This window comes from Triticum aestivum, chromosome 2A (assembly GCF_018294505.1).
Source record: "Triticum aestivum cultivar Chinese Spring chromosome 2A, IWGSC CS RefSeq v2.1, whole genome shotgun sequence".
NCBI classification, from domain to species: domain Eukaryota; kingdom Viridiplantae; phylum Streptophyta; class Magnoliopsida; order Poales; family Poaceae; genus Triticum; species Triticum aestivum.
Window position 1 is genome coordinate 550,623,310 of NC_057797.1, and position 27,095 is coordinate 550,650,404.

At 48.2% G+C, this 27,095-nt stretch overlaps 1 pseudogene; it reads right to left on the reverse strand.

Annotated features, from left to right (window-relative positions):
• The window catches only part of LOC123189376 (probable RNA-dependent RNA polymerase 2), a 62,772-nt pseudogene that overhangs the window by 30,995 nt on the left and 4,682 nt on the right, over window positions 1-27,095 (reverse strand).

Sequence of the window (27,095 nt, forward strand, 5' to 3'; positions counted from 1 at the left end):
GCATCCCGCATCTCGCATATCATACCATGTTCATGTGTTGGTTGTTTACTATGTTGTGTGCTTCTTTTCCGGTGTTTGCTTCTTCGGGTTGGATCCGGTAACATCGAGTTTGTGAGGATCCATTCGACTACGTCCGTTGTCTTCTTCATGGACTCGTTCTTCTTCCTTGCGGGATTTCAGGCAAGATGATCATACCCTCGAAATCACTACTATCTTTGCTATGCTAGGTTGCTCGCTCTTTTGCTATGCCAATGCTACGATGCCTACCACTTGCTTGCCAGCCTCCCAAATTGCCATGTTCAACCTCTAACCCACCATGTCCTAGCAAACCGTTGATTGGCTATGTTACCGCTTTGCTCAGCCCCTCTTATAGCGTTGTTAGTTGCAGGTGAAGATTGAAGTTTGTTCCTTGTTGGAACATGGAGATCGTTCCTTATTGGAACATTGTTTACTTGTTGGGATATCACTATATATCGTATTTAATTAATGCATCTATATACTTGGTAAAGGGTGGAAGGCTCGGCCTTATGCCTGGTGTTTTGTTCCACTCTTGCCGCCCTAGTTTCCGTCATATCGGTGTTATGTTCCCGGATTTTGCGTCCCTTACGCGGTTGGGCTATAATGGGAACCCCTTGACAGTTCGCCTTAAGTAAAGCTTCTCCAGCAATGCCCAACATTGGTTTTACCATTTGCCTCCTAGCCTTTTCTTTCCCTTGGGTTCTACAGACTCAAGGGTCATCTTTATTTTAGCCCCCCCGGGCCAGTGCTCCTCTGAGTGTTGGTCCGAACTAGAGTCCTGTGCAGCGCCCCCTCGGGGAAACTCGAGGTTTGGTTTTAGTTGTATGGAGAGCTCATCTGAGTGTGCCCTGAGAAAGAGATATGTGCAGCTCCTATCGGGATTTGTCGGCACATTCAGGCGGTGTTGCTGGTTTAGTTTTACCCTGTCGAAATGTCTTGTTGTACTGGGATACCGAGTCTGACCGGAACGTCTCAGGTGGAGGTCTATTCCTTCGTTGACCGTGAGAGCTTGTGATGGGCTAAGTTGGGACACCCCTGCAGGGATTTGAACTTTCGAAAGCCGTGCCCGCGGTTATGGGCAGATGGGGATTTGTTAACGTCCGGTTGTAGAAAACCTGAAGTTAACCTTAATTAAAATGAATCAACCGCATGTATAACCATGATGGTCTCTTTCCGGCGGAGTCCGGGAAGTGAACACGGTTGTTGGAGTTATGCTTGACGTAGGTAGTCTAGGATCACTTCTTGATCATACTTTTATCGACCGTGCTTTGCCTTCTCTTCTCGCTCTCATTTGCGTATGTTAGCCACCATATATGCTAGTCGCTTGCTGCAGCTCCACCTCATACCTTTACCTTACCCATAAGCTTAAATAGTCTTGATCGCGAGGGTGCGAGATTGCTGAGTCCCTGTGGCTCACAGATACTTCCAAAACCAGATTGCAGGTGCCGATGAGTCCGTGCAGATGACGCAACCAAGCTCAGGAGGAGCTCGATGAAGATCTTGTCCTTTGTGTTGTTTCGTTCTAGTTGATCAGTAGTGGAGCCCAGTTGGGGTCGATCGGGGACCTTTGTCGCATTCGGGGTTCTTCTTTTATTTTGGTTCCATAGCCGGACCATGAGTGTATTTGGTTGATGTAATGCTTTATTCATGTAATTGTGTGAAGTGGCGATTGTAAGCCAACTATGTATCCTTTTCCTTATTATATTACATGGGTTGTGTGAAGATTACCTCACTTGCGACATATGCCTTCAATGCGATTATGCCTCTAAGTCATGCCTCGACACGTGGGAGATATAGTCGCATCGAGGGTGTTACACCAACTCAACTGGTTCTTCACGTCTAACAATTGGACTTTAGTATATCCTAATACCAAGGTTACTGCCATGGCCAAACCAATCCCCGACCACATGCCTTGTTTGGTCAGTATAGGATCATCGATCCCCGCGACCAAATTTTTAGGTTAGAATCTTACTGGATGCAGCACAGAGGCTTCTTTGAGGTGGTGAATACTTCTTGGTCCAAACCAAGTTATTTGCATAATAGTGCAGCCAGGATTTGCCAGAAAATGAGAAGACTAAGGTACGCCCTTAAGAAGTGAGTAAAGGCCTCTCACATCTCAAAGTGCTGATCCAAAACACTGAATGGGCCGTTATTGAGCTGGATGAAATTGAAAACCTGAGAACACTCACAACCCCAGAATCGAACTTCGGGCGAATTCTAAAAACTCACCTACTGCAGCCTCTGAACATTCAGAACCAACACTGGAGAAAAAGGATGCACTGTCAGGGTTATTCGTTTTGGAGAGGAAAGTACGAAAAATTCCACCGGATGGCCATAGAGCGATACCGAAATAACTTCATCACCATGCTGAAATTACCCGATGGCACTAAAGTTGAGAACCATACAGGCAAAGAAGGGATACTGCTCAATGTGTTTAAAGAAAGATTGGGGGAATCTTCGCCTCCAAATCAGAAATTCGACCCAGGCTCTATCATTACCAAGATTGATGGACTAGAAGAACTTTATGTCCCATTCACTGAGGCGGAAATTGATGAGGTGGTTGGTGTCAGGAAATATGCAACTTGTATTACTAGGAGGCCAAAGCCACCATATATATAATGTGCATGAGGATGCCAAAAGGCAAGAATACAAAAGGCCAAAGGCCATCATCAATACAACTCTAACACCCCCCCTCAAACTCATGGTGGCTCGACAACACTGAGTTTGGAGAGGTGAAATCTATGTTGTGCTCTAGTCTGTGCCTTCGTGAAGAAGTCTGCTAGCTGTAACTCGGAAGGCACATACTGAAGAGCAACAACATGATCCTGCACAGCAGCGCGCACATAATAAGCATCAACACCAATATGCTTGGTAAGTTCATGCTTCACAGGGTCCCGCGCAATACTGATAGCACCTGTACTGTCGGACAAGAGGGTGGTAGGTGTAGTAACAGAAACACCAAAATCCTCCAGTAGCCATCGTAACCAAGTTACCTCTGCCGTCAGAAGAGCCATAGCTCTAAACTCGGCCTCTGCACTCGAACGAGAAACTGCAGTCTATTTCTTCGTCTTCCAGGCAATGAGAAAACCACCAAGAAAGACACAGTAAGCAGAAAGTGAACGACGATCCGAAGGATCACTGGCCCACGTAGCATCTGAATAGGCCTGGAGTTGTAAAGAGCTGGAACGAGGAAAAAAGAGACGATGAGAGATCGTGCCACGAAGATATCGTAGAACACGAAGAAGGTGACTATAGTGAACTGAAGTGGGAGCGGAAACAAACTGGCTCAGAATATGGACAGGATAGGAGATATCCGGACGAGTGACAACAAGATAGACAAGACTCCCAACAAGATGACGATAACGCGTCGGATCAGACAAGAGCTCACCATCAGAAGCACGAAGGTTAACATTGAGCTCCATAGGAGTCTCAGCAGTGCGCTCGTCACTAAGAGACGCACGAGCAAGAAGATCCTGGATATTTTTTTTTGGGAAATAGAAAAGCCATCAGAGGAGGAGGAAACCTCAATCCCAAGAAGTAACGAAGGGGACCAAGATCAGACATAAGAAACTACTCACTGAGACGGGCCTTGACAAAGGCAATGTACTCAGAATCATCGCCAGTGATGATCATGTCATCAACATATAGAAGAAGAAGAGTGCGACCACGAGCAGAAACATGGACAAACAACGCTGGATCATGAGCACTGGGCGAAGAACTAGCTGAAGTGACCATAGAGGCAAAACGCTCAAACCAAGCGCGGGGTGCTTGCTTAAGGCCATATAGAGAGCGACGAAGACGGCAAACCATGCCATTAGGAACTGAATACCCAGGTGGTGGCTGCATATAAACTTCCTCACGCAACTCACCATTAAGAAAGGCATTCTTAACATCAAGCTGAGACACAGACCAGTGGCGAACAGAGGCCACGGCGAGAAGTGTGCGGACAATGGTCATATGGGCCACAGGAGCAAAAGTCTCATCATAATCAGGACCATGCTCCTGCTGAAAGCCACGAGCCACAAGACGAGCTTTATAACGCTCAAGAGAACCATCAGAGCGAGTCTTAATCTTATAGACCCACTTACAAGTGATGGGACGAACACGGGGGGGGGGGGAAGAGAAACCAGGTGTGACGCCCGGATAATTAAGCTACAGTGATTCCCCGCTAATGAGGCCACGTCACCGCAGTTGTTGTTGATAATCCCGCGTTAGTTCAAAAACCAATTCAAATTCAAAATTTAGTAAAAGGCAAACATCAAAATTTTCGAACTTTAAAACTAAAATGTTCGGGTTGTGCCCAATGGTGCAGAAGTAACTACGGTGGAGGAACCACACTTTCATAAAATGTTTAAATACTATAAGTGGATAAAACAGCAGCAAAACAATTAATAAAATGCCTTTGGTAATTTTATAAAATATTAAACTAATTTATTCTGGAGTAAAACTTTTGTGGCAGTGCCATTCAATGCAATTTGAGTTATGAGGCAATTTACACTTTTTACAAAGATCAATTGATGGCTCTACTTAATGCGAATCAATATATATAAAAAAAACAAAAGGAGGGAAGCCCCCCCCTGCTGGACCGCGGCCCAGCTGGCCATCGGGCCAACCAGGTCGGCCCAGGTCGGCCCCCACTTCCCCTCCCTTATCCACTCACCTCCCCCCCACTCCCCACCGACACCCCACTCCACCCACTCGCCCCCCTCCTCTCGCCCGATCTGGATCGGGATCCAGAGGAGACCACCGCCGTTCCTCCCCCCCCGCCCCGAACCACCCAACACCGGCGCTCCGCCGGCCCCCACCCGCATCGCCGCCGTCGCCTCGTCCCGTCACCCACCCCGAGGCCGCCGGGTCGATCCGCGCCGCCCCTCACCGATTGGGTGCCGCCGCCCGAAGCCCGCGCAACCGCCGCCGAACGCCGCCTCCTCGACCTCCTCCTCGCCGGTCCTCCCCGACCGTCCCCGAGCCCGCTGCCATTCCCCCTACGGCCTCAGTGAGCCCCGCCTCGCTCCCTCTCTCTCCCTCGCGCGCTCGCGCTAGTCGTCGCCGGTCCCTCCCCGGGCGGCCGTGCCCGTGCCGGCCTCGTTCCGCACGGCCGCGCCCGCGTGCCCCCTCCCCTCGCGCCTCCTCCGTTCGGCCGGGGCCTCTTCCCCCCTGCCGCGCCGGGCCGTCCCGCCCCCGACCTCTCCTCCCCTCCCCTGCTCGACGCACCACCGCGCGCGCCCGGCGCTCGTCGCCGCGGCCACGGCACGCGTGCGTCCCGGTGCGCCTCGTCTCCGCCCTTCCCTCCTCCCGTCGGCGTCCCTATCCGGCGACTGCCGTGAAGCCCCCCGCTCGCGTCCAGCCTTGTGCCTGCAGGGCACTCGCCGGCCCGGCCCCGCCGCTCGCCGTAGCTGGCTGGCCCTCCCCTCTACCTCACCGGCCTCTGGTGCGCCGCTGCTCCCCGGTGGCCTCGCCTTGCCTCGCCTTCCCGGTCGGGCTCGGCCCCGCGCGGGTGCGCCCAGACCGCACCGGGGGCGCCCGCACGCCCGCATAGGCCTTTGGCCCACTGACCAAGGGGCCCTAGCCCCAGAAAAAAAAAGAAAAGAAAAAGAAAAGGAGAATTAAAAATAAAATTAATAAATAAAAATAAAAATGATTAATAAAATTATTAATTAATTAATTAATTAATTAATTAAGTAATTAAGTTAATTAATCCGGTTTAATTAAATTAATTAACTAGTTAAGTTTAACTAAACTGTAATTAGATTAACCTAAACCCTAATTAACCTAAATAGAGAATGACAGGTGGGTCCCACTGGACCCACATGTCAGGTTGACCAAGTAAACCCTGTTGACTGCTGACGTCAGCATGACATCATGCTGACGTCATAATCCATTTTTCGAATTAAATTAATAATTAATTAAATTCCAGAAATTAATAAAATCTTTAAAAAATCATATCTTTTAATCCGTAACTCGGATTAAAATATTTTCAACATGAAAGTTGCTCAGAACGACGGGACGATCCCGGATACGCAGCCCGTTCGTCCACCACAGACCTCTAACATACCAAACACGCAACTTTCCCCCTCCGGTTCATCTGTCCGAAAACGCGAAACACCTGGAATACTTTCCCGGCTGTTCCCCCCCCTTCGTCGGTATCACCTACTACCGCGATTGGGCACACCTAGCATCGTTACTTGTCATGTCATGCATCGATATGCATTTGTTTGCATTGTATTCATTGTTTCTTCCCCCTCTTCTCTCTGGTAGACTACGAGACCGACGCTGCTGCTGCCCAGTTCGACTACGGAGTTGACGACCCCTCCTTCTTGCCAGAGCAACCAGGCAAGCCCCCCCCTTGATCACCAGATATCGCCTATTCTCCTCTATACTGCTTGCATTAGAGTAGTGTAGCATGTTACTGCTTTCGTTAATCCTATTCTGATGCATAGCCTGACATTGTCGCTACATCTGTTGATACCTTACCTGCAATCCTAAATGCTTAGTATAGGATGCTAGTTTATCATCATTGGCCCTACATTCTTGTCAGTCTGCCTTGCTATACTATCGGGCTGTGATCACTTGGGAGGTGATCACGGGTATATACTATACATACATACATACTATACAGATGGTGACTAAAGTCGGGTCAGCTCATTGAGTACCCGCAAGTGATTCTGACGAGGGGGCTGAAAGGACAGGTGGCTCCATCCCGGTAGAGGTGGGCCTGGGTTCCCGACGGCCCCCGACTGTTACTTTGTGGCGGAGCGACAGGGCAGGTTGAGACCACCTAGGAGACAGGTGGGCCTGGCCCTGTTCGGCGTTCGCGGATACTTAACACGCTTAACGAGATCTTGGTATTTGATCTGAGTCGGCTACGAGCCTATACGCACTAACCATCTACGTGGGAGTAGTTATGGGTATCCCGACGTCGTGGTATCAGCTGAAGCACTTCAGACGTCAGCGACGGAGCGGCGCGCGCCGGATTGGACTGGAACGCCTACTAGGCTAGGTCTGCTTCCGGCCGCCCTCGCAACGTGCAGGTGTGCTCAGGGCGATGGGCCCAGACCCCTGCGCGCTTAGGTTTAGACCTGCGTGCTGGCCTCTCTGTTGTGCCTAGGTGGGGCTGCGACGTGTTGATCTTTCGCGGCCGGGCATGACCCAGGAAAGTGTGTCCGGCCAAATGGGATCAAGCGTGTTGGGTTATGTGGTGCACCCCTGCAGGGAAGTTAATCTATTCGAATAGCCGTGATCTTCGGTAACAGGACGACTTGGAGTTGTACCTTGACCTTATGACAACTAGAACCGGATACTTAATAAAACACACCCTTCCAAGTGCCAGATACAACCGGTGGTCGCTCTACCTCAGGGATATGAGGAGGGGATCGCCGGGTAGGATTATGCTATGAGATGCTATTTGGAGATGCTACTTGGAGGACTTCAATCTACTCTCTTCTACTTGATGCAAGACGGTGGCTGCGAGAAGCGTAGTCTTCGACAGGATTAGTTATCCCCCTCTTATTCTGGCATTCTGCAGTTCAGTCCACTGATATGGCCTCCTTACACATATACCCATGCATATGTAGTGTAGTTCCTTGCTTGCGAGTACTTTGGATGAGTACTCACGGTTGCTTTCTCCCCCCTTTTTCCCCTTTCCTTTCTTTCTGGTTGTCGCAACCAGATGCTGGAGTCCAGGAGCCAGACGCCACCGTCGACGACGACCCCTACTACACCGGAGGTGCCTACTACTACGTGCAGCCCGCTGACGACGACCAGGAGTAGTTAGGAGGATCCCAGGCAGGAGGCCTGCGCCTCTTTCGATCTGTATCCCAGTTTGTGCTAGCCTTCTTAAGGCAACTTGTTTAACTTATGTCTGTACTCAGATATTGTTGCTTCCGCTGACTCGTCTATGATCGAGCACTTGTATTCGAGCCCTCGAGGCCCCTGGCTTGTATTATGATGCTTGTATGACTTATATTATTTGTAGAGTTGTGTTGTGATATCTTCCCGTGAGTCCCTGATCTTGATCGTACACATTTGCATGCATGATTAGTGTACGATCGAATCGGGGGCGTCACAAGTTGGTATCAGAGCCGACTGCCTGTAGGAATCCCCTTTCCAACTCCTTGGCCGAAGTTGAGTCTAGACATGGCAAAACCTTTACTAACATGGCTGTGTGTCTTACGGGCACACGTCGCCATTGGGTGGTACTAGGATCTTTTACTCCTCGACCTTTACTCTGAGACTCTGAGCTCTCTTCTATTCGGGTTAAATGATTTCGCTAAAAACAAAACTAACTTTAGGTTCTCGCAAGTACTTTCTCCCGGAGAGCCACTTGTTACCGATGACCGCCTGCTGCACCAGAAGATTCCGAAGATACTCTACGATGTGCTCTCGAAACTATGTGCCATCGCTTTTGCAATTCACTTCCATCGATAAATCCCTCTGGATAACTACTTACACCTATCGTTCATATTGTCATCCCCAGTTGCTCTTGTTATTACAAGATGTCCTGAAATACTTTTCGATATTCTGAGAATTCTTTACGCTTACTGCCCTGCAGTTCCTTGCTGCATGAATACCCCTACGGATAATTACTCGCGCTTGCCGAGTATCCGCTCATCCCCAGTTGTTCTTGTGTTTCACAAAAGTCTTCTAAATAATATTCGATCTTCCGAAAATCCTCTGGAGCCTTTGGCTCTTGAAATTCTTGCTTACTGGCATTAAGGTTAATCCCATAACTCTCGTAGTCTTATTGACATTCCTTGTCATTATCATTTTTGAGTCTGTTGACTCAATATGTTTGCGAATACACGCAATCATCTTTGATCCTTATAAGTTACTTTTCTGGCTGAGCTGCCATTCTTTTAACTGGAATTGGTTCTCGACCAATCCAATTGTCGTTGATTGTACCATAAGGCTATTCAACTTATCCATCCCTAATCAGAGCATTGCTTCTGATCCCTTGATTTGGAAATCATAATTCCTTTGCATTTGACAATTGAGTTAGTCAGTTGTTTCTATAATCCGGTGCACTTGCATTCCTTCTTCCTTTGATAGAGTACCGATACCCACACCAGCTCCGTTGTGGACCATCGGTTCCTTTGTTGGATTTTATGTCCTTCATATTAATCACGTTGTGAGCTCTTTCCCCTGATACATAATGCCTTTGGTACATTGTATCCTCTGCTTGACCAACAATGCTCTACTTTCGAGCTTGTATTAATTACCCCGAAGTTTGTGGTATATGTTCGTAAGATGCCCTGATGGGTTGAACCTATGCCTTCCTTAATATGTGTGAACTCGAAAGTTTTCACGAATCATACTCTTCTGGTGCTTCACCAGATAAAATTTCAACACTGCAACTTCATCGAACGTGAGAAGTGAATGAAAGGTTATGCATTGGAGAAGTGGAAGTCGACCTTGAACTTGTGTTCATGCCCATGGACACGATGTAAATCTTATCATTAAAGCTTCTCTTAAATAAATTATTCCTTTGGTATAAGTTCATCTTATAACTAGGATCTGGCCTTTTGCAATCGTGGTTTTGACCATGTTCTCCTTTAAATATCATGTCCGGTGCAAGTTTAAGCACTTGTCTTCTATAGAGCAATACCCCAGTTCAACTTCTAGTTTGATCTGTCCTCGAGTATTACCACCTGGTATCTCGAGATTATCTTGGAACTGCATAATTTCTTATGAGTTCTACATCAAGTACTACATACTCACCGATTACAATTTTTCATGGGCTCGGAGTTATTGAACACTCAAAGACACCGATAACTGAACCGAGTCCGCTCTACGGTTCAACAACTCTTCAGTAAGCTTCTATAAGTACGAGTTTGTACCCGATCACGCCATTCCTAGCATGTTTGGCTATATCATTGTCGTGATGATTTTAACTGTGCTACCCGGTCCTTCTTCTCAGAGCACAATTTTCGACGATGAATTAAGCTTACGTCGATTTTCCTCGTCATTCCCTTTCACCTTAAACAACAAGCTTGAGTTCGAGTTTATGTCATAACCGTGGTTCCATTAACCTCTTGCTTCATCATTACTTTGACTTGATGTCGTCGCTGATTGATCACATCGGCATGGAAACTCTCGACACTTGTGTCGTGATCATCATCAATCTTATGAGCTCTTCCAGGAATTCAATTGAATTCATGATGGGTAATACCATCCTTGCCCTCGATGATTCCTGTTCTCATCGACCACTTTATTGCCTTCCGTTCAACACGAGATGTTCGTGTTTTGTGTAAACCTTGAGATCCCTGCTATCCAGCATTTGTTCTTCTTTACCTTGGAGTATTACCATCTGTTAATATCAAGGATGTTGTGAGGACTGCTCCACCTCTTAAGAAATTCTTGGTATTGAGACGCTTCTCACCATCACCATTCTTTCTTGGTCCCCGTGTTGCTTCCAACCGGTGTACCAACAAGTGAACGGTGCTGTTTGAATTCTGCCCTTCTAGCAAGCCTCTTGCTTTGAAGTGAAATTCTTAGACTATCGATTATTGAATCACCATTCTGACATTGGCCGTGCAACCCAACCCATCGGGCGCACCTTTCAACCAATGTTTACTTGTGTATGTTTCCCTCGAGCATACTTCCTTGTATCATTTGCTCCGACAAATGTTATCTCCTTGTTCACTTAAATGTTGGAGTCTATCCTTTGGGAATCTCGGTGAATTGCCGTTGAGTTCACCAGACACCTCCTTGTCCTCTCCTTGGGTTAATGATGGACTCTTGTTAACAGAAATCACTTCATAGTCCATTTCCCCGAGAATCTTACAATGTCATCTCGTCTATTTGCGTTGCATCCTTTTCTTCTCAGGTATCCTAAGTTTGGGGTATCCTGACACCAATCGGATCCGAATCCCGGTCAGCTAAGATGGTTGGGGCAACTTTCAGAGAGTTATGATGTTGATCCTTGATGACCCGGTAGCATGATGTCATACCTAGCACCCCCCCCCCCGGCTGGAGGACCTATCATTATAGATTCCTTTTTAGCAGGGTTATCCATTCATCCATGAGGGAATTGTAATACTGATTCTACAAGTTATTCCAGATGGATCCTTCGTGATTCCAAAGTCTGATCTTCACCCGAAGGCCATGTCAATGCTATCTCGAAGCATGTCTGCGATACTCTGATTTTCAACAAGAACATCCGAAGCCCAATGCTAAATGTTTCTTGCTCAATTATCCGAACACCGTTGTATGGGTAATGTCATGAAATTTCTCCCCCCTTACCTAAAGGGTTTTCTACATTATATCCTGTCATGGATATCATGCTCTGCTTATCCTTGGGAAGGATATACCCCCGAAATATGTGTTTAAACACATTTTTCCTTTCCATTGTTCTGTTTAACCTAATGATCACATTTTCCTTTCCATGGGTCTGTTTGACCCTTCTTGTGACCTATATAATCTAAGCAGTGATAATCCCCTGCTTAGGTAAGCACCTCGTTGTACCCCTCTGTAAGTAAGACCCTATTACTATTGTTGATGACATTCCGGTAACCACCGATGGACGAGAACCTTGCCTATTGGTCCGCCTCGTTCAACGAGCAGGAAAATGGTTCTCTTCGTCCCTCGCCCTTGGTACCGATGTTGTTGCCGACATAACCGACAGACTATCCTATGGCATGCCTTGCTTGCATGATCGTGCAAGATGTCACTGTCCTTCCTACTTTTAATCCACATGGTGGGCCCATAACCCACAGTTCCACAGGATCGAAACCTGACTCTCCTGTACCCCCCTGTACCCAAGGTTGTTCCTTGCGCGTGGCCTCGTATGTAATTCATGAGCCACCTTCAATCTGGTATCAGACAAATACTTATTCTCGTGGCATCGAACCCCTTTCATGCCACATATCAGGCATCGAACGATTGCCTGCCCGCTCGAAACTTCCCAGGATACCTCCTTACTCTGCTCTTGATATTTTCTTAAGTTTCAATTCGAGAGTTACTTCCGCCACCCTCCCCGATGTTATCGACCAGATAGTCAAACCTGCAGAGGTCCATTCTCTTGGGATACCCACCCTTTATCCTTTCGTAAGTACGATGGAACCCCCGAAGAAAGGACGACAAACTTCATCATGATGACCTGAAGGAGAGGACTGAAGACATCAATGTAATGGGTCGACCTCTTCGAGAAGAGCTACTATGACCGAGAAGAATCGTTAGAATTTCGTAACCAGACCCCTTCCCCCTAATAACCGATCCTAAATCTCGGGACGAGATTTCTTGTAGTGGAGGAGAATTGTGACGCCCGGATAATTAAGCTACAGTGATTCCCCGCTAATGAGGCCACGTCACCGCAGTTGTTGTTGATAATCCCGCGTTAGTTCAAAAACCAATTCAAATTCAAAATTTAGTAAAAGGCAAACATCAAAATTTTCGAACTTTAAAACTAAAATGTTCGGGTTGTGCCCAATGGTGCAGAAGTAACTACGGTGGAGGAACCACACTTTCATAAAATGTTTAAATACTATAAGTGGATAAAACAGCAGCAAAACAATTAATAAAATGCCTTTGGTAATTTTATAAAATATTAAACTAATTTATTCTGGAGTAAAACTTTTGTGGCAGTGCCATTCAATGCAATTTGAGTTATGAGGCAAGTTACACTTTTTACAAAGATCAATTGATGGCTCTACTTAATGCGAATCAATATATATAAAAAAAACAAAAGGAGGGAAGCCCCCCCCTGCTGGACCGCGGCCCAGCTGGCCATCGGGCCAACCAGGTCGGCCCAGGTCGGCCCCCACTTCCCCTCCCTTATCCACTCACCTCCCCCCCACTCCCCACCGACACCCCACTCCACCCACTCGCCCCCCTCCTCTCGCCCGATCTGGATCGGGATCCAGAGGAGACCACCGCCGTTCCTCCCCCCCCGCCCCGAACCACCCAACACCGGCGCTCCGCCGTCCCCCACCCGCATCGCCGCCGTCGCCTCGTCCCGTCACCCACCCCGAGGCCGCCGGGTCGATCCGCGCCGCCCCTCACCGATTGGGCGCCGCCGCCCGAAGCCCGCGCAACCGCCGCCGAACGCCGCCTCCTCGACCTCCTCCTCGCCGGTCCTCCCCGACCGTCCCCGAGCCCGCTGCCATTCCCCCTACGGCCTCAGTGAGCCCCGCCTCGCTCCCTCTCTCTCCCTCGCGCGCTCGCGCTAGTCGTCGCCGGTCCCTCCCCGGGCGGCCGTGCCCGTGCCGGCCTCGTTCCGCACGGCCGCGCCCGCGTGCCCCCTCCCCTCGCGCCTCCTCCGTTCGGCCGGGGCCTCTTCCCCCCCTGCCGCGCCGGGCCGTCCCGCCCCCGACCTCTCCTCCCCTCCCCTGCTCGACGCACCACCGCGCGCGCCCGGCGCTCGTCGCCGCGGCCACGGCACGCGTGCGTCCCGGTGCGCCTCGTCTCCGCCCTTCCCTCCTCCCGTCGGCGTCCCTATCCGGCGACTGCCGTGAAGCCCCCCGCTCGCGTCCAGCCTTGTGCCCGCAGGGCACTCGCCGGCCCGGCCCCGCCGCTCGCCGTAGCTGGCCGGCCCTCCCCTCTACCTCACCGGCCTCTGGTGCGCCGCTGCTCCCCGGTGGCCTCGCCTTGCCTCGCCTTCCCGGTCGGGCTCGGCCCCGCGCGGGTGCGCCCGAACCGCACCGGGGGCGCCCGCACGCCCGCATAGGCCTTTGGCCCACTGACAAAGGGGCCCTAGCCCCAGAAGAAAAAAAAGAAAAGAAAAAGAAAAGGAGAATTAAAAATAAAATTAATAAATAAAAATAAAAATGATTAATAAAATTATTAATTAATTAATTAATTAACTAATGGATTAATTAAGTTAATTAATCCGGTTTAATTAATTTAATTAACTAGTTAAGTTTAATTAAACTGTAATTAGATTAACCTAAACCCTAATTAACCTAATTAGAGGATGACAGGTGGGTCCCCACTGGACCCACATGTCAGGTTGACCAAGTCAACCCTGTTGACTGCTGACGTCAGCATGACATCATGCTGACGTCATAATTCCATTTTTCGAATTAAATAATTAATTGATTAAATTCCAGAAATTAATAAAATCTTTAAAAAAATCATATCTTTTAATCCGTAACTCGGATTAAAATATTTTCAACATGAAAGTTGCTCAGAACGACGGGACGATCCCGGATACGCAGCCCGTTCGTCCACCACACACCTCTAACATACCAAACACGCAACTTTCCCCCTCCGGTTCATCTGTCCGAAAACGCGAAACACCTGGAATACTTTCCCGGCTGTTTCCCCCCCTTCGTCGGTATCACCTACTACCGCGATTGGGCACACCTAGCATCGTTACTTGTCATGTCATGCATCGATATGCATTTGTTTGCATTGTATTCATTGTTTCTTCCCCCTCTTCTCTCCGGTAGACTACGAGACCGACGCTGCTGCTGCCCAGTTCGACTACGGAGTTGACGACCCCTCCTTCTTGCCAGAGCAACCAGGCAAGCCCCCCCCCTTGATCACCAGATATCGCCTATTATCCTCTATACTGCTTGCATTAGAGTAGTGTAGCATGTTACTGCTTTCGTTAATCCTATTCTGATGCATAGCCTGACATTGTCGCTACATCTGTTGATACCTTACCTGCAATCCTAAATGCTTAGTATAGGATGCTAGTTTATCATCATTGGCCCTACATTCTTGTCAGTCTGCCTTGCTATACTATCGGGCTGTGATCACTTGGGAGGTGATCACGGGTATATACTATACATACATACATACTATACAGATGGTGACTAAAGTCGGGTCAGCTCATTGAGTACCCGCAAGTGATTTTGACGAGGGGGCTGAAAGGACAGGTGGCTCCATCCCGGTAGAGGTGGGCCTGGGTTCCCGACGGCCCCCGACTGTTACTTTGTGGCGGAGCGACAGGGCAGGTTGAGACCACCTAGGAGACAGGTGGGCCTGGCCCTGTTCGGCGTTCGCGGATACTTAACACGCTTAACGAGATCTTGGTATTTGATCTGAGTCGGCTACGAGCCTATACGCACTAACCATCTACGTGGGAGTAGTTATGGGTATCCCGACGTCGTGGTATCAGCCGAAGCACTTCAGACGTCAGCGACGGAGCGGCGCGCGCCGGATTGGACTGGAACGCCTACTAGGCTAGGTCTGCTTCCGGCCGCCCTCGCAACGTGCAGGTGTGCTCAGGGCGATGGGCCCAGACCCCTGCGCGCTTAGGTTTAGACCGGCGTGCTGGCCTCTCTGTTGTGCCTAGGTGGGGCTGCGACGTGTTGATCTTCCGCGGCCGGGCATGACCCAGGAAAGTGTGTCCGGCCAAATGGGATCAAGCGTGTTGGGTTATGTGGTGCACCCCTGCAGGGAAGTTAATCTATTCGAATAGCCGTGATCTTCGGTAACAGGACGACTTGGAGTTGTACCTTGACCTTATGACAACTAGAACCGGATACTTAATAAAACACACCCTTCCAAGTGCCAGATACAACCGGTGGTCGCTCTACCTCAGGGATATGAGGAGGGGATCGCCGGGTAGGATTATGCTATGAGATGCTATTTGGAGATGCTACTTGGAGGACTTCAATCTACTCTCTTCTACTTGATGCAAGACGGTGGCTGCGAGAAGCGTAGTCTTCGACATGATTAGTTATCCCCCTCTTATTCTGGCATTCTGCAGTTCAGTCCACTGATATGGCCTCCTTACACATATACCCATGCATATGTAGTGTAGTTCCTTGCTTGCGAGTACTTTGGATGAGTACTCACGGTTGCTTTCTCCCCCCTTTTTCCCCTTTCCTTTCTTTCTGGTTGTCGCAACCAGATGCTGGAGTCCAGGAGCCAGACGCCACCGTCGACGACGACCCCTACTACACCGGAGGTGCCTACTACTACGTGCTGCCCGCTGACGACGACCAGGAGTAGTTAGGAGGATCCCAGGCAGGAGGCCTGCGCCTCTTTCGATCTGTATCCCAGTTTGTGCTAGCCTTCTTAAGGCAACTTGTTTAACTTATGTCTGTACTCAGATATTGTTGCTTCCGCTGACTCGTCTATGATCGAGCACTTGTATTCGAGCCCTCGAGGCCCCTGGCTTGTATTATGATGCTTGTATGACTTATATTATTTGTAGAGTTGTGTTGTGATATCTTCCCGTGAGTCCCTGATCTTGATCGTACACATTTGCATGCATGATTAGTGTACGATCGAATCGGGGGCGTCACACCAGGTCCCATGTGCCGTTGCGCTCAAGGGCAGCAATCTCCTCTGCCATCGCGAACTGCCATTCAGGATGAAAAATAGCATCTCGATAAGAAGTCGACTCAAGAACGGCCAAAAGACCATAACGAGACGGGGAATATCGGTCAGGGGGCGGACAAGGCCGAGAACGAAGACCATAAGTCTGATGAGAGAAGGGAGACGACACACCAGAAGTAGAGGGCACATCGGTAGACTCATTCACAACACGTGAACGACGAGTATAATGGAAAGGAAAGGACGGAAGAGGTGGAATCACTGGAGGTGGAGACGAGGAATGTATTGGTGATGAAGGTGGAGAAGGGGAAGCTATCGGCGATGAAGGTGTAGAAGGGGAAGCTATCGGCGATGAAGATGGAGAATCATGCGACAAGTGAGTAGAAGAAACCGTAGGAGAGGACGACGTCGGATCTGCAACAACAAGATGAGGAGTAGGAATACTGGGCACAGAGAGAGGTGTATCTGGAAAAGTAAGAAAAGAGATGTCCTCCATAGAAAAAGATGAGCATGATGGACGCGGGTAGAAGGGACGAGATTCATCAAAGGTCACATCTCGGGAAATACGCATCCGGCGACCGACAGGATCCCAACACCGATAGCCCTTATGCTCATCACTATATCCAAGAAAGACACACTCAACAGATTGAGCGGTCAGTTTGGTGCGTTCACGAGGGGGCAAGCAAAACATAGCAGACACAACCGAACAAACGGAGTGCCGAATAATCAGGAGAACGACCAGAAAGACGCTCGAGAGGAATACCACTTTGTAGAGTAGCAGATGGCTGAATGTTGATGAGATGGGTGGAAGTAGTAACAGCCTCAGCCCAAAAGTGAGGAGGAAGAGAGGCGGCGATCATCATCGCACGCGCCGTCTCAAGAAGGTGACGATGCTTGCGCTCAGCCATGCCATTCTGAGCATGAGCACCAGGACAAGAGAACTGAGCAAGAGTACCCTGCTCAGCAAGAAATCCTCGCAGCGCATGGGAGATATACTCACCAGCTGAATCTGCACGAAAAACACGAAAAGGAGTGGAAAACTGGGTATGAACCATGGCAGCAAATTTTTTGTATATAGATAAGACCTCACTACGAGAAGACATGAAATAGATCCAAGTGTACCGAGAAAAGTCATCTATAAAGATAATATAGTAGCGATGACCCCCTTTCGAAGATGACCCCCTTTCGAAGCGAAGGGAGTCGGACCCCAAACATCAGAGTGAACGAGATCAAAAGGACACTCGGACACTGACTCACTGTGAGGATAGGGTAGCTGAATCTGCTTACCAAGCCGAAAACTCATACAATCCAACGAAGCATTACCAGAGACAAACCCCAGAACACCATGATGAACCAGAGACGAGAGACGAGAACCACATAAATGGCCAAGACGATGATGCCACTGCTGAAAAGAGCTGGTAGATGCAACAACAGGGGTTGCGAGACTGGCAGAGGTGGCAGCGGAGGGAAGACGAAGCTAGTCAAGCTCCCAGAGACCATCAGAACGTCGAGGGCCAGCACCAAGTAGAGCACCCGTGCGACGATCCTGAACAGAACATGAATCAAAGTCTAGAATGACCCTACAACTAGAGTCAACAATCTGACCACTAGATATGAGCTGCATGGTAAGTCAAGGAACATGAGAAACAGAGGGAACATGAAATGAAGAAGTGCTAAGAGTGCCTCGACTAGCTACAGGGAGGGGAGTGCCATCAGCCGTAAGAACACGAATAGGAGACTCGACAGGTCGAACGGAGGTCAAAGTTGAAGAATCATAAGTCATATGAAAATACGCTCCAATATCAAGAATCCATGGGGATGTACCTGAATGAGTAGGAAGTGGTTTCTCAATGCTGGAAGAGTCAGCCACGGAACTTGCAGAAACTGTCGGCGAAGAATCCCAAGCATCAAGCAGGCATCGCAGCTATGCAATCTCACATGCGGACAGGGACAGGACAGAAGAGGTCGAGGTAGAAGCATCTGCCGACGATGAACAGTCGCCACCACCCGTGGAAGCCGAAGGTAGAGTCGACATAGAGCCACATGGGGAGTCGACATAGAGCGGTCACCGCCGTGCACACAAGCCGCAATAGGAGTCGATGTAGAGCGACTAGCAGCACCGATGGATGTCACAATAGGTGTCGAAGTAGAGCGACAACCATCACCTCCAAGTGGGCGAGCACCAAGCACCGAGGAACGGCTCATGTGCGAGACGGGATCAATATATGGAACACCGCCAAAAAACATCGAGCGGTGAGGGAGAGGTGTACCAGATGAAAACATTGCACTCTTTCTTTCTTTTTTTTTCTTTCTTTTTTTGTCTCTCTCTCTTTTTTTAGAAGTCAGCAGGAGAGCCAAGAGCCGAAAGAATTGGCAAACCACTCACAGCGGCCCACCAGGAGCCCAAGCAACCAGCGCCTGCGAAATCACAGGAATCGATCTGATCTGAACGGGAACTAAAAGTGCGGCAGTTTCACACACGCACACGACCACACGAGTGCACGCGGAGGCCAACTGCGCGGAGAGACCGGGGCCAAACGGGCGGCCAGCGGCGACGGGCGGGAGGGGCCGGCGGCGACGGGCAGACTGGGCCGGAGCCGGATGGTGACGGGCAGACGGGGCCGGAGGAGCAGTCGGGCGGCGACGGGAAGATGAGGCCGGAGGAGCAACGCCCGATGGGCTGCGGGCGGCAGCCGGAGGAGCGTCGGGCGACAGCCTGAAGTTCACCGGCGGCGGTGGAGAACCTCCTCCGTGGCGGCCAGGCCGGCGTGAACTAGTTGGAGGAGCCGAAAGGTGCAAGATGCACGGGAGCGGCGTTCAGCCACGCTCTAGAGTGGAGACAACAACAATCTGATGGAAAGAAATGGCAGCAGCAGAGATGAGGGAGCGGCCACATCGGGCAAGAGGACGACGGCGACGCGATAGAAGGATCAAGCACGAGTTGCACGTGCGAAAAAATTTGACCTAAGCTCTAATACCATGTCAGAAAATATGCAACTTGTATTACTAGGAGGCCAAAGCCACCATATATATAATGTACATGAGGATGCCAAAAGGCAAGAATACAAAAGGCCAAAGGCCATCATCAATATAACTCTAACAGTTGGAACCATGCCGGCCGACAGAGCTCCAGGGGCGGATGGGTTTAGGGTCACTTTACCAAATCATGCTAGCATATAATCAAACCTGAATTTTATCAGCTTTGTCATGATTTCCGCGCAGAAGAACTCAATCTTGAAAGCATAAACACCGGGTTCATCATTCTCATTCTGAAGATCCACTCGCCCCAGAGAGCAAAAGATTTTCGCCCCATCACACTGCTAAACTGTTGTCTTTAGCTAATAACCAAACTGCTTGCGGATCGGTTATAGAAATGGATTCTAAAAATCATTCACAGGAACCAATACGGATTTTTGAAAGGGAGAATGATACAGGACCTGCTTGGCTTGGGCGTTCGAGTATATATACCAATGTCAAGCCTCTGGATCTCAGGCGTTTATTCTAAAACTGGACTTTTCCCAGGCCTTCGATACTATAGAACACCCGGCTATGATTGAGGTCATGAGACACATGGACTTTTCCCACAGCTCAATGGGGTACCGGGCCGTCAGTTTCAATGCCGCCACCGGGGGCGGGGCGACAAGGTGACCCGCTATCGCCCTTGATCTTCGTCCTCGCGGCCAACCTGTTGCAAGCTGCTGTCAACGGCGCACTTCGCCGAGGGGTCCTCAGACACCCAACCCCCCCATGCACACACAAAGACTTCCCCGCAATACAATACGTGTACGACACGATAATTGTGATGCAGACATATGAAGAACAAGCAAGAGGCATGAAGAAAATTCTGCTTGATTACGCTGACTCGGTTGGACTTTGGATAAACTTCGAGAAGACTACTCTGGTGCCGATCAACCTAGACACAGCGTCAGCGGCAGGCTTTGCTGCGATCTTTGGATGTACAGTAGGCTCGATGCCGTTCACGTACCTGGGGCTGCCCATGGAGATCACGAAACCCACAGTCGTCGATCTGATGCCCCTGGTTGACACTTTAGAGAGAAGACTGTCTGCAACAATCTACATGGCCTCTTATGGATCCAAACCGACCTTGGTAAACTCCGTGCTCACTTGCAATCGCGGTGTATGCGGTGTGCTCCATCCGCCTGCCGCCTAAAATTCTTGCTCACTTGGACAAGATCAGAAGACTGTGCCTTTGGAGATGGAAGAATGAGAATGGGGAGACAGCAAACTCACTGGCCTCATGGACGATGGTGTGTAAGCCGAAAGACAAGGGGGGCTCAGTGTGCTGGATACAAAAACATTAAACACAGCCCTTTTACTCAAGTTCCCAGACAAATTCTATAAAAGACACGATCTGCCATGGGTGACCTTGATCTGGGACACATACTATGTGGACAGAATCCCGCACGCCACTGGACCATGCGGGTCGTTCTGGTGGAGAGAATTAATGTCGCTATCTCCTATCATCAGAGGAATCTCCATGGTTAAAATAGGGGATGGCTCCAGCACACTATTTTGGAAAGATAAATGGTGCAAGGTAACCTTCCAAGAAGGATTCCCAAGAGCGCACTCCTATGCTATATCTGAAGATATGACTGTCCATGAAATCCTAAGCGCGAAAAGTGCAGAAGCGGTCTTTTTTCTACCAATGTCTCAACAGGCAACACAAGAAGCGCGGGATTTGCAGCTGGCGACCGCTGAGTGTCAGATAGACCTAGAGCAGAGAGATGTTTGGGCATGCACATGGGGGGCCCAAATATTCATCGTCCAGATATACAATGTCACAGCTGATCAGGCTTTTCGGTGGATTTGGAAGTCGAGGTGTACAATGAAACTAAGGGTTTTTGTGTCGCTCCTCTTGTCCGATAGATTAAAACAGCAAGAACATGCTCAAACGTAGACATTAAGTAATGGGCTCATCGACAGACAGGACGGACTACTGTGTGCTCTACCAAACCCAACAAGAAGAAACTCTGGAACATCTGTTCTATACCTGCAGTTTCTCCTACACGTGCTGGACTTCAGTTGGGTTGACCTGGGCAATAGAAGGAGATAGGTTTGACTAGATGGCAGCGGCTAAACAAACCCATGATCATGGAAGTGTTCACCACAGCAGCGTGGTCGATCTGGACAGAGAGGAATAACCTGATCTTCAGAGGAGTGACGCCTTCCGACAGGTCCTAGTTGTCAAGATTCAGAGAAGATTTCTTGATGTTGCAACACAGGACAAAACCTGAGCTGCTAGGGTTCATTACTGAATTTGCCACAGAGATTGCCTATGGTTAGCCAAACTACTTTAATCCCCTGTAATTACTTATACCTCTGAACCCTAGTACACTGTGATTGGGGCAAAAGCCCCACCACACCCTTGTACACTATGTAAAGTACTTTCTTGATTAATATACTAGCACATATGCCCGTGCGTTGCAACGGGAAAAATTGATGTTTTAATGTCCTATAGCACCGGATTCACTATGAAGAACATGCTGCAACGCAGCATCCTTATACAAAATGAACATAAAAAATACGTTGCAATTTAGCCGTGTTCATATTTTCTTTGCCAGGCATAATCTCCCACTGATTTTATTTAAGTATAATATTTTTAATGGCATTTATTGTTGGGGAACGTAGCAGAAATTCAAAATTTTCCTACGTGTCACCAAGATCTATCTATGGAGAGACTAGCAACGAGGGGAAGGAGAGTGCATCTACATACCCTTGTAGATTGCTAAGCGGAAGCGTTCAAGAGAACAGGGTTGATGGAGTCATACTCGTCGTGATCCAAATCACCGGAGATCCTAGTGCCGAACGGACGGCACCTCCGCGTTCAACACACGTACAGCCCGACGATGTCTCCCACGCCTTGATCCAGCAAGGAGAGACGGAGAGGTTGAGGAAGACTCCATCCAGCAGCAGCACAACGGCGTGGTGGTGATGGAGGAGCGTGGCAATCCTGCAGGGCTTCGCCAAGCACCACGGGAGAGGAGGAAGAGAGAGGGAGGGCTGCACCAAGAGGCAGAGATCAGATCGCGTGTTATATGCAGCCCCATGCCTCACTATATATAGGGGAGAGGGAGGATGGTGCGCCCCCTCTAGGGTTCCCACCCCTAGGGGGGCGGCAGCCCTAGATGGGAAACAAGGGGCGGCCAAGGGGGAAGAGAGGGAGGCGCCCCCTAGGGTGGGCCTTAGGCCCATCTAAGCCTAGGGTTTCCTCCTTTTTTTCCTAGCTGCCCCTTGGGCCTTGTGGGAGGCGCACCAGCCCACTCAGGGGCTGGTCCCTCACCACTCTTAGCCCACGCAAGCCTCCGGGGTTGGTGGCCCCACTTGCTGGACCCCCGGGACCCTCCCGGTGGTCCCGGTACGTTACCGATAAACCCCGAAACTCTTCCGGTGACCAAAATAGGACTTCCCATATATAAATCTTTACCTCCGGACCATTCCGGAACTCCTCGTGACATCCGGGATCTCATCCGGGACTCCGAACAACATTCGGTAACCACATACAAACTTTCTTTATAACCCTAGCGTCATCGAACCTTAAGTGTGTAGACCCTACGGGTTCGGGAGACATGCAGACATGACCGAGACGTTCTCCGGTCAATAACCAACAGCGGGATCTGGATACCCATGTTGGCTCCCACATGCTCCACGATGATCTCATCGGATGAACCACGATGTCAAGGACTTAATCAATCCCGTATACAATTCCCTTTGTCTAGCGGTACGATACTTGCCCAAGATTCGATCGTCGGTATCCTGATACCTTGTTCAATCTCATTACCGGCAAGTCTCTTTACTTGTTCCGTAACACATCATCCCGTGATCAACTCCTTGATCACATTGTGCACATTATGATGATGTCCTACCGAGTGGGCCCAGAGATACCTCTCCGCTTACACGGAGTGACAAATCCCAGTCTCGATTCGTGCCAACCCAACAGACACTTTCGGAGATACCTGTAGTGTACCTTTATAGTCACCCAGTTACGTTGTGACGTTTGGCACACCCAAAGCACTCCTACGGTATCCGGGAGTTGCACAATCTCATGGTCTAAGGAAATGATACTTGACATTAGAAAAGCTTTAGCATACGAACTACACGATCTAGTGCTATGCTTAGGATTGGGTCTTGTCCATCACATCATTCTCCTAATGATGTGATCCCGTTATCAACGACATCCAATGTCCATGGTCAGGAAACTGTAACCATCTATTGATCAACGAGCTAGTCAACTAGAGGCTTACTAGGGACATGGTGTTGTCTATGTATCCACACATGTATCTGAGTTTCCTATCAATACAATTCTAGCATGGATAATAAACGATTATCATGAACAAGGAAATATAATAATAATCAATTTATTATTGCCTCTAGGGCATATTTCCAACAGTCTCCCACTTGCACTAGAGTCAATAATCTAGTTCACATCGCCATGTGATTAACACTCACAGGTCGCATCGCCATGTGACCAACATCCAAGAGTTTACTAGAGTCAATAATCTAGTTCACATCACTATGTGATTAGCACTAAATGAATTCTGGGTTTGATCATGTTGCTTATGAGAGAGGCTTTAGTCAACGGGTCTGAACCTTTCAGATCCATGTGTGCTTTACAAATCTCTATGTCATCTCCTAGATGTAGCTACCACGTTCTATTTGGAGCTATTCCAAATAACTGTTCTACTTGGAGCTATTCTAAATTGTTGCTCCATTATACGTATCCGGTATCTCTACTCAGAGCTATCCGGATAGGTGTTAAGCTTGCATCGACGTAACCCTTTACGACGAACTCTTTTACCACCTCCATAATCGAGAAAATTCCTTAGTCCACTAGTTACTAAGGATAACTTTGACCGCTGTCCTGTGATCCATTCTTGGATCACTCTTGTACCCCTTGACTGACTCATGGCAAGGCACACTTCAGGTGCGGTACACAGCATAGCATACTGTAGAGCCTACATCTTAAGCATAGGGGACGACCTTCGTCCTTTCTCTCTATTCTGCCATGGTCGAGCTTTAAGTCTTAACTTCATACCTTACGACTCAGGCAAGAACTCCTTCTTTGACTGATCCATCTTGAACACCTTCAAGATCATGTCGAGGTATGTGCTCATTTGAAAGTACTATTAAGCGTTTTGATCTATCCTTATAGATCTTGATGCTCAATGTTCAAGTAGCTTAATCCAGGCTTTCCATTAAAAAACACTTTCCAAATAACCCTATATGCTTTCCAGAAATTCGACGTCATTTCTGATCAACAACATATATTCATCAGAAATTCTATAGTGCTCCCACTCACTTCTTTGGAAATACAAGTTTCTCATAAACTTTATATAAACCCAAAATCTTTGATCATCTCATCAAAGCGTACATTCCAACTCCGAGATGCTTACTCCAGTCCTCAGAAGAATTGCTGGAGCTTTGCATACTTATTAGCATCTTTCAGGATTGACAAAACCTTCCGGTTGTATCACATACAACCTTTCCTCAAGAAAATCGTCGAGGAAACAATGTTTTGACATCCTATCTGCAAGATTTCATAAATAATGCAGTAATCGCTAATATAATTCCAACAGACTCTTAGCATTGCTACGAGTGAGAAAGTCTCACCGTAGTCAACTCCTTGAACTTGTCGGGAAACACCTTAACGACAAGTCAAGCTTTCTCAATGGTGACACATACCATCATTGTCTGTCTTCCTTTTAAAATCCATCTGTACTCAACAACCTTACGACCATCAAGTAGTTCTTCCAAAGTCTACACTTTGTTTTCATACATGGATCCTCTCTCGGATTTTATGGCCTCGAGCCATTTATCGGAATCCGGGCCCACCATCGCTTCTCCATAGCTCGTAGGTTCATTGTTGTCTAGCAACATGACTTCCAAGACAGGATTACGTACCACTCTGAAGTAGCACGCATCCTTGTCATCCCACGAGGTTTGGTAGTGACTTGATTTGAAGTTTCATGATCACTATCATAAGCTTCCACTTCAATTGGTGTAGGTGCCACAGGAACAACTTCCTGTGCCCTGCCACACACTAGTTGAAGAGACCAATAACCTCATCAAGTCTCCACCATCCTCCCACTCAATTCTTTCGAGAGAAACTTTTCCTCGAGAAAGGACCCGATTCTAGAAACAATCCCTTATTGCTTTCGAATCTGAGACAGGAGGTATACCCAACTGTTTTGGGTGTCCTATGAAGATGCATTTATCCGCTCTGGGTTCGAGCTTATCAGCCTGAAACTTTTTCACATAAGCGTCACAGCCCCAAACTTTTAAGAAATGATAGCTTAGGTTTCTCTAAACCATAGTTCATACGGTGTCATCTCATCGGAATTACGTGGTGCCCTATTTAAAGTGAATGTGGTTGTCTCTAATGCCTAACCCATAAACTATTGTGGAAATTCGATAAGAGACATCATGGTATGCATCATATCCAATAGGGTGCAGTTATGATGTTCGGACACACCATCACACTATGGTGTTCCAGGCTGTATTAGTTGTGAAACGATTTCCACAATGTCTTAATTCTGTGCCAAACTCGTAATTCAGATATTCATCTCTATGATCATACCATAGATATTTTATCCTCTTGTCACGACGATCTTTCAACTTCACCCTGAAATTACTTGAACCTTTCAATAATTCAGACTCGTGATTCATCAAGTAAATATACACAACATCTACTCAAATCATCTGTGAAGTAAGAACATAACGATATCCACTACATGCCTCAGCACCCATTGGACTGCACACATCAAAATGTATTACTTCCAACAAGTTGCTTTCTAGTTCCATTTTACTGAAAACGAGGCTTTCAGTCATCTTGCCCATGTGGTATGATTTGCATGTCTCAAGTGATTCAAAATCAAGTGAGTCCAAACGGTCCATTTGCATGGAGTTTCTTCATGCATATACACCAATAGACATGGTTCGCATGTCTCAAACTTTTCAAAAATGAGTGAGCCCAAAGATCCATCAACATGGAGCTTCTTCATGCGTTTTATACTGATATGACTTACGTGGTAGTGCCACAAGTAGGTGGTACTATCATTACCATCTTTTGGCATGAACATGTGTATCACTACGATCGAGATTCAATAAACCATTCATTTTAGGTGTAAGACCATTGAAGGTATTATTCAAATAAACAGAGTAACCATTATTCTCCTTAAATGAATAACCGTATTGCGATAGACATAATCCAAACATGTATATGCTCAACGCAAACACCAATCTCGATGGTAGAGGGAGCGTGCGATGCTTGATCATATCAACATTGGAAACACTTCCAACACATATCGTCAGCTCACCTTTAGCTAGTCTCCGTTTATTCCGTAGCTTTTATTTCGAGTTACTAACACTTAGCAACCGAACCGGTATCTAATACCCTGGTGCTACTAGGAGTACTAGTAAAGTACACATCAACACAATGTATATCCAATATACTTCTATCGACCTTGCCAGCCTTCTTATCTACCAAGTATCTAGGGTAATTCTGCTCCAGTGGCTGTTCCCCTTATTACAGAAGCACTTAGTCTCGGGTTTGGGTTCAACCTTGGGTTTCTTCACTAGAGCAGCAGCTGAATTGCCGTTTCATGAAGTATCCCTTCTTGCCCTTGCCCTTCTTGAAACTAGTGGTTTCACCAACCATCAACAATTGATGCTCCTTCTTGATTTCTACTTTCGTGGTGTCAAACATCGCGAATATCTCAAGGATCATCATATATGTCCCTGATATATTATAGTTCATCACGAAGCTCTAGCAGCTTGGTGGTAATGACTTCGGAGAACTATCACTATCTTATCTGGAAGATCAACTCCCACTT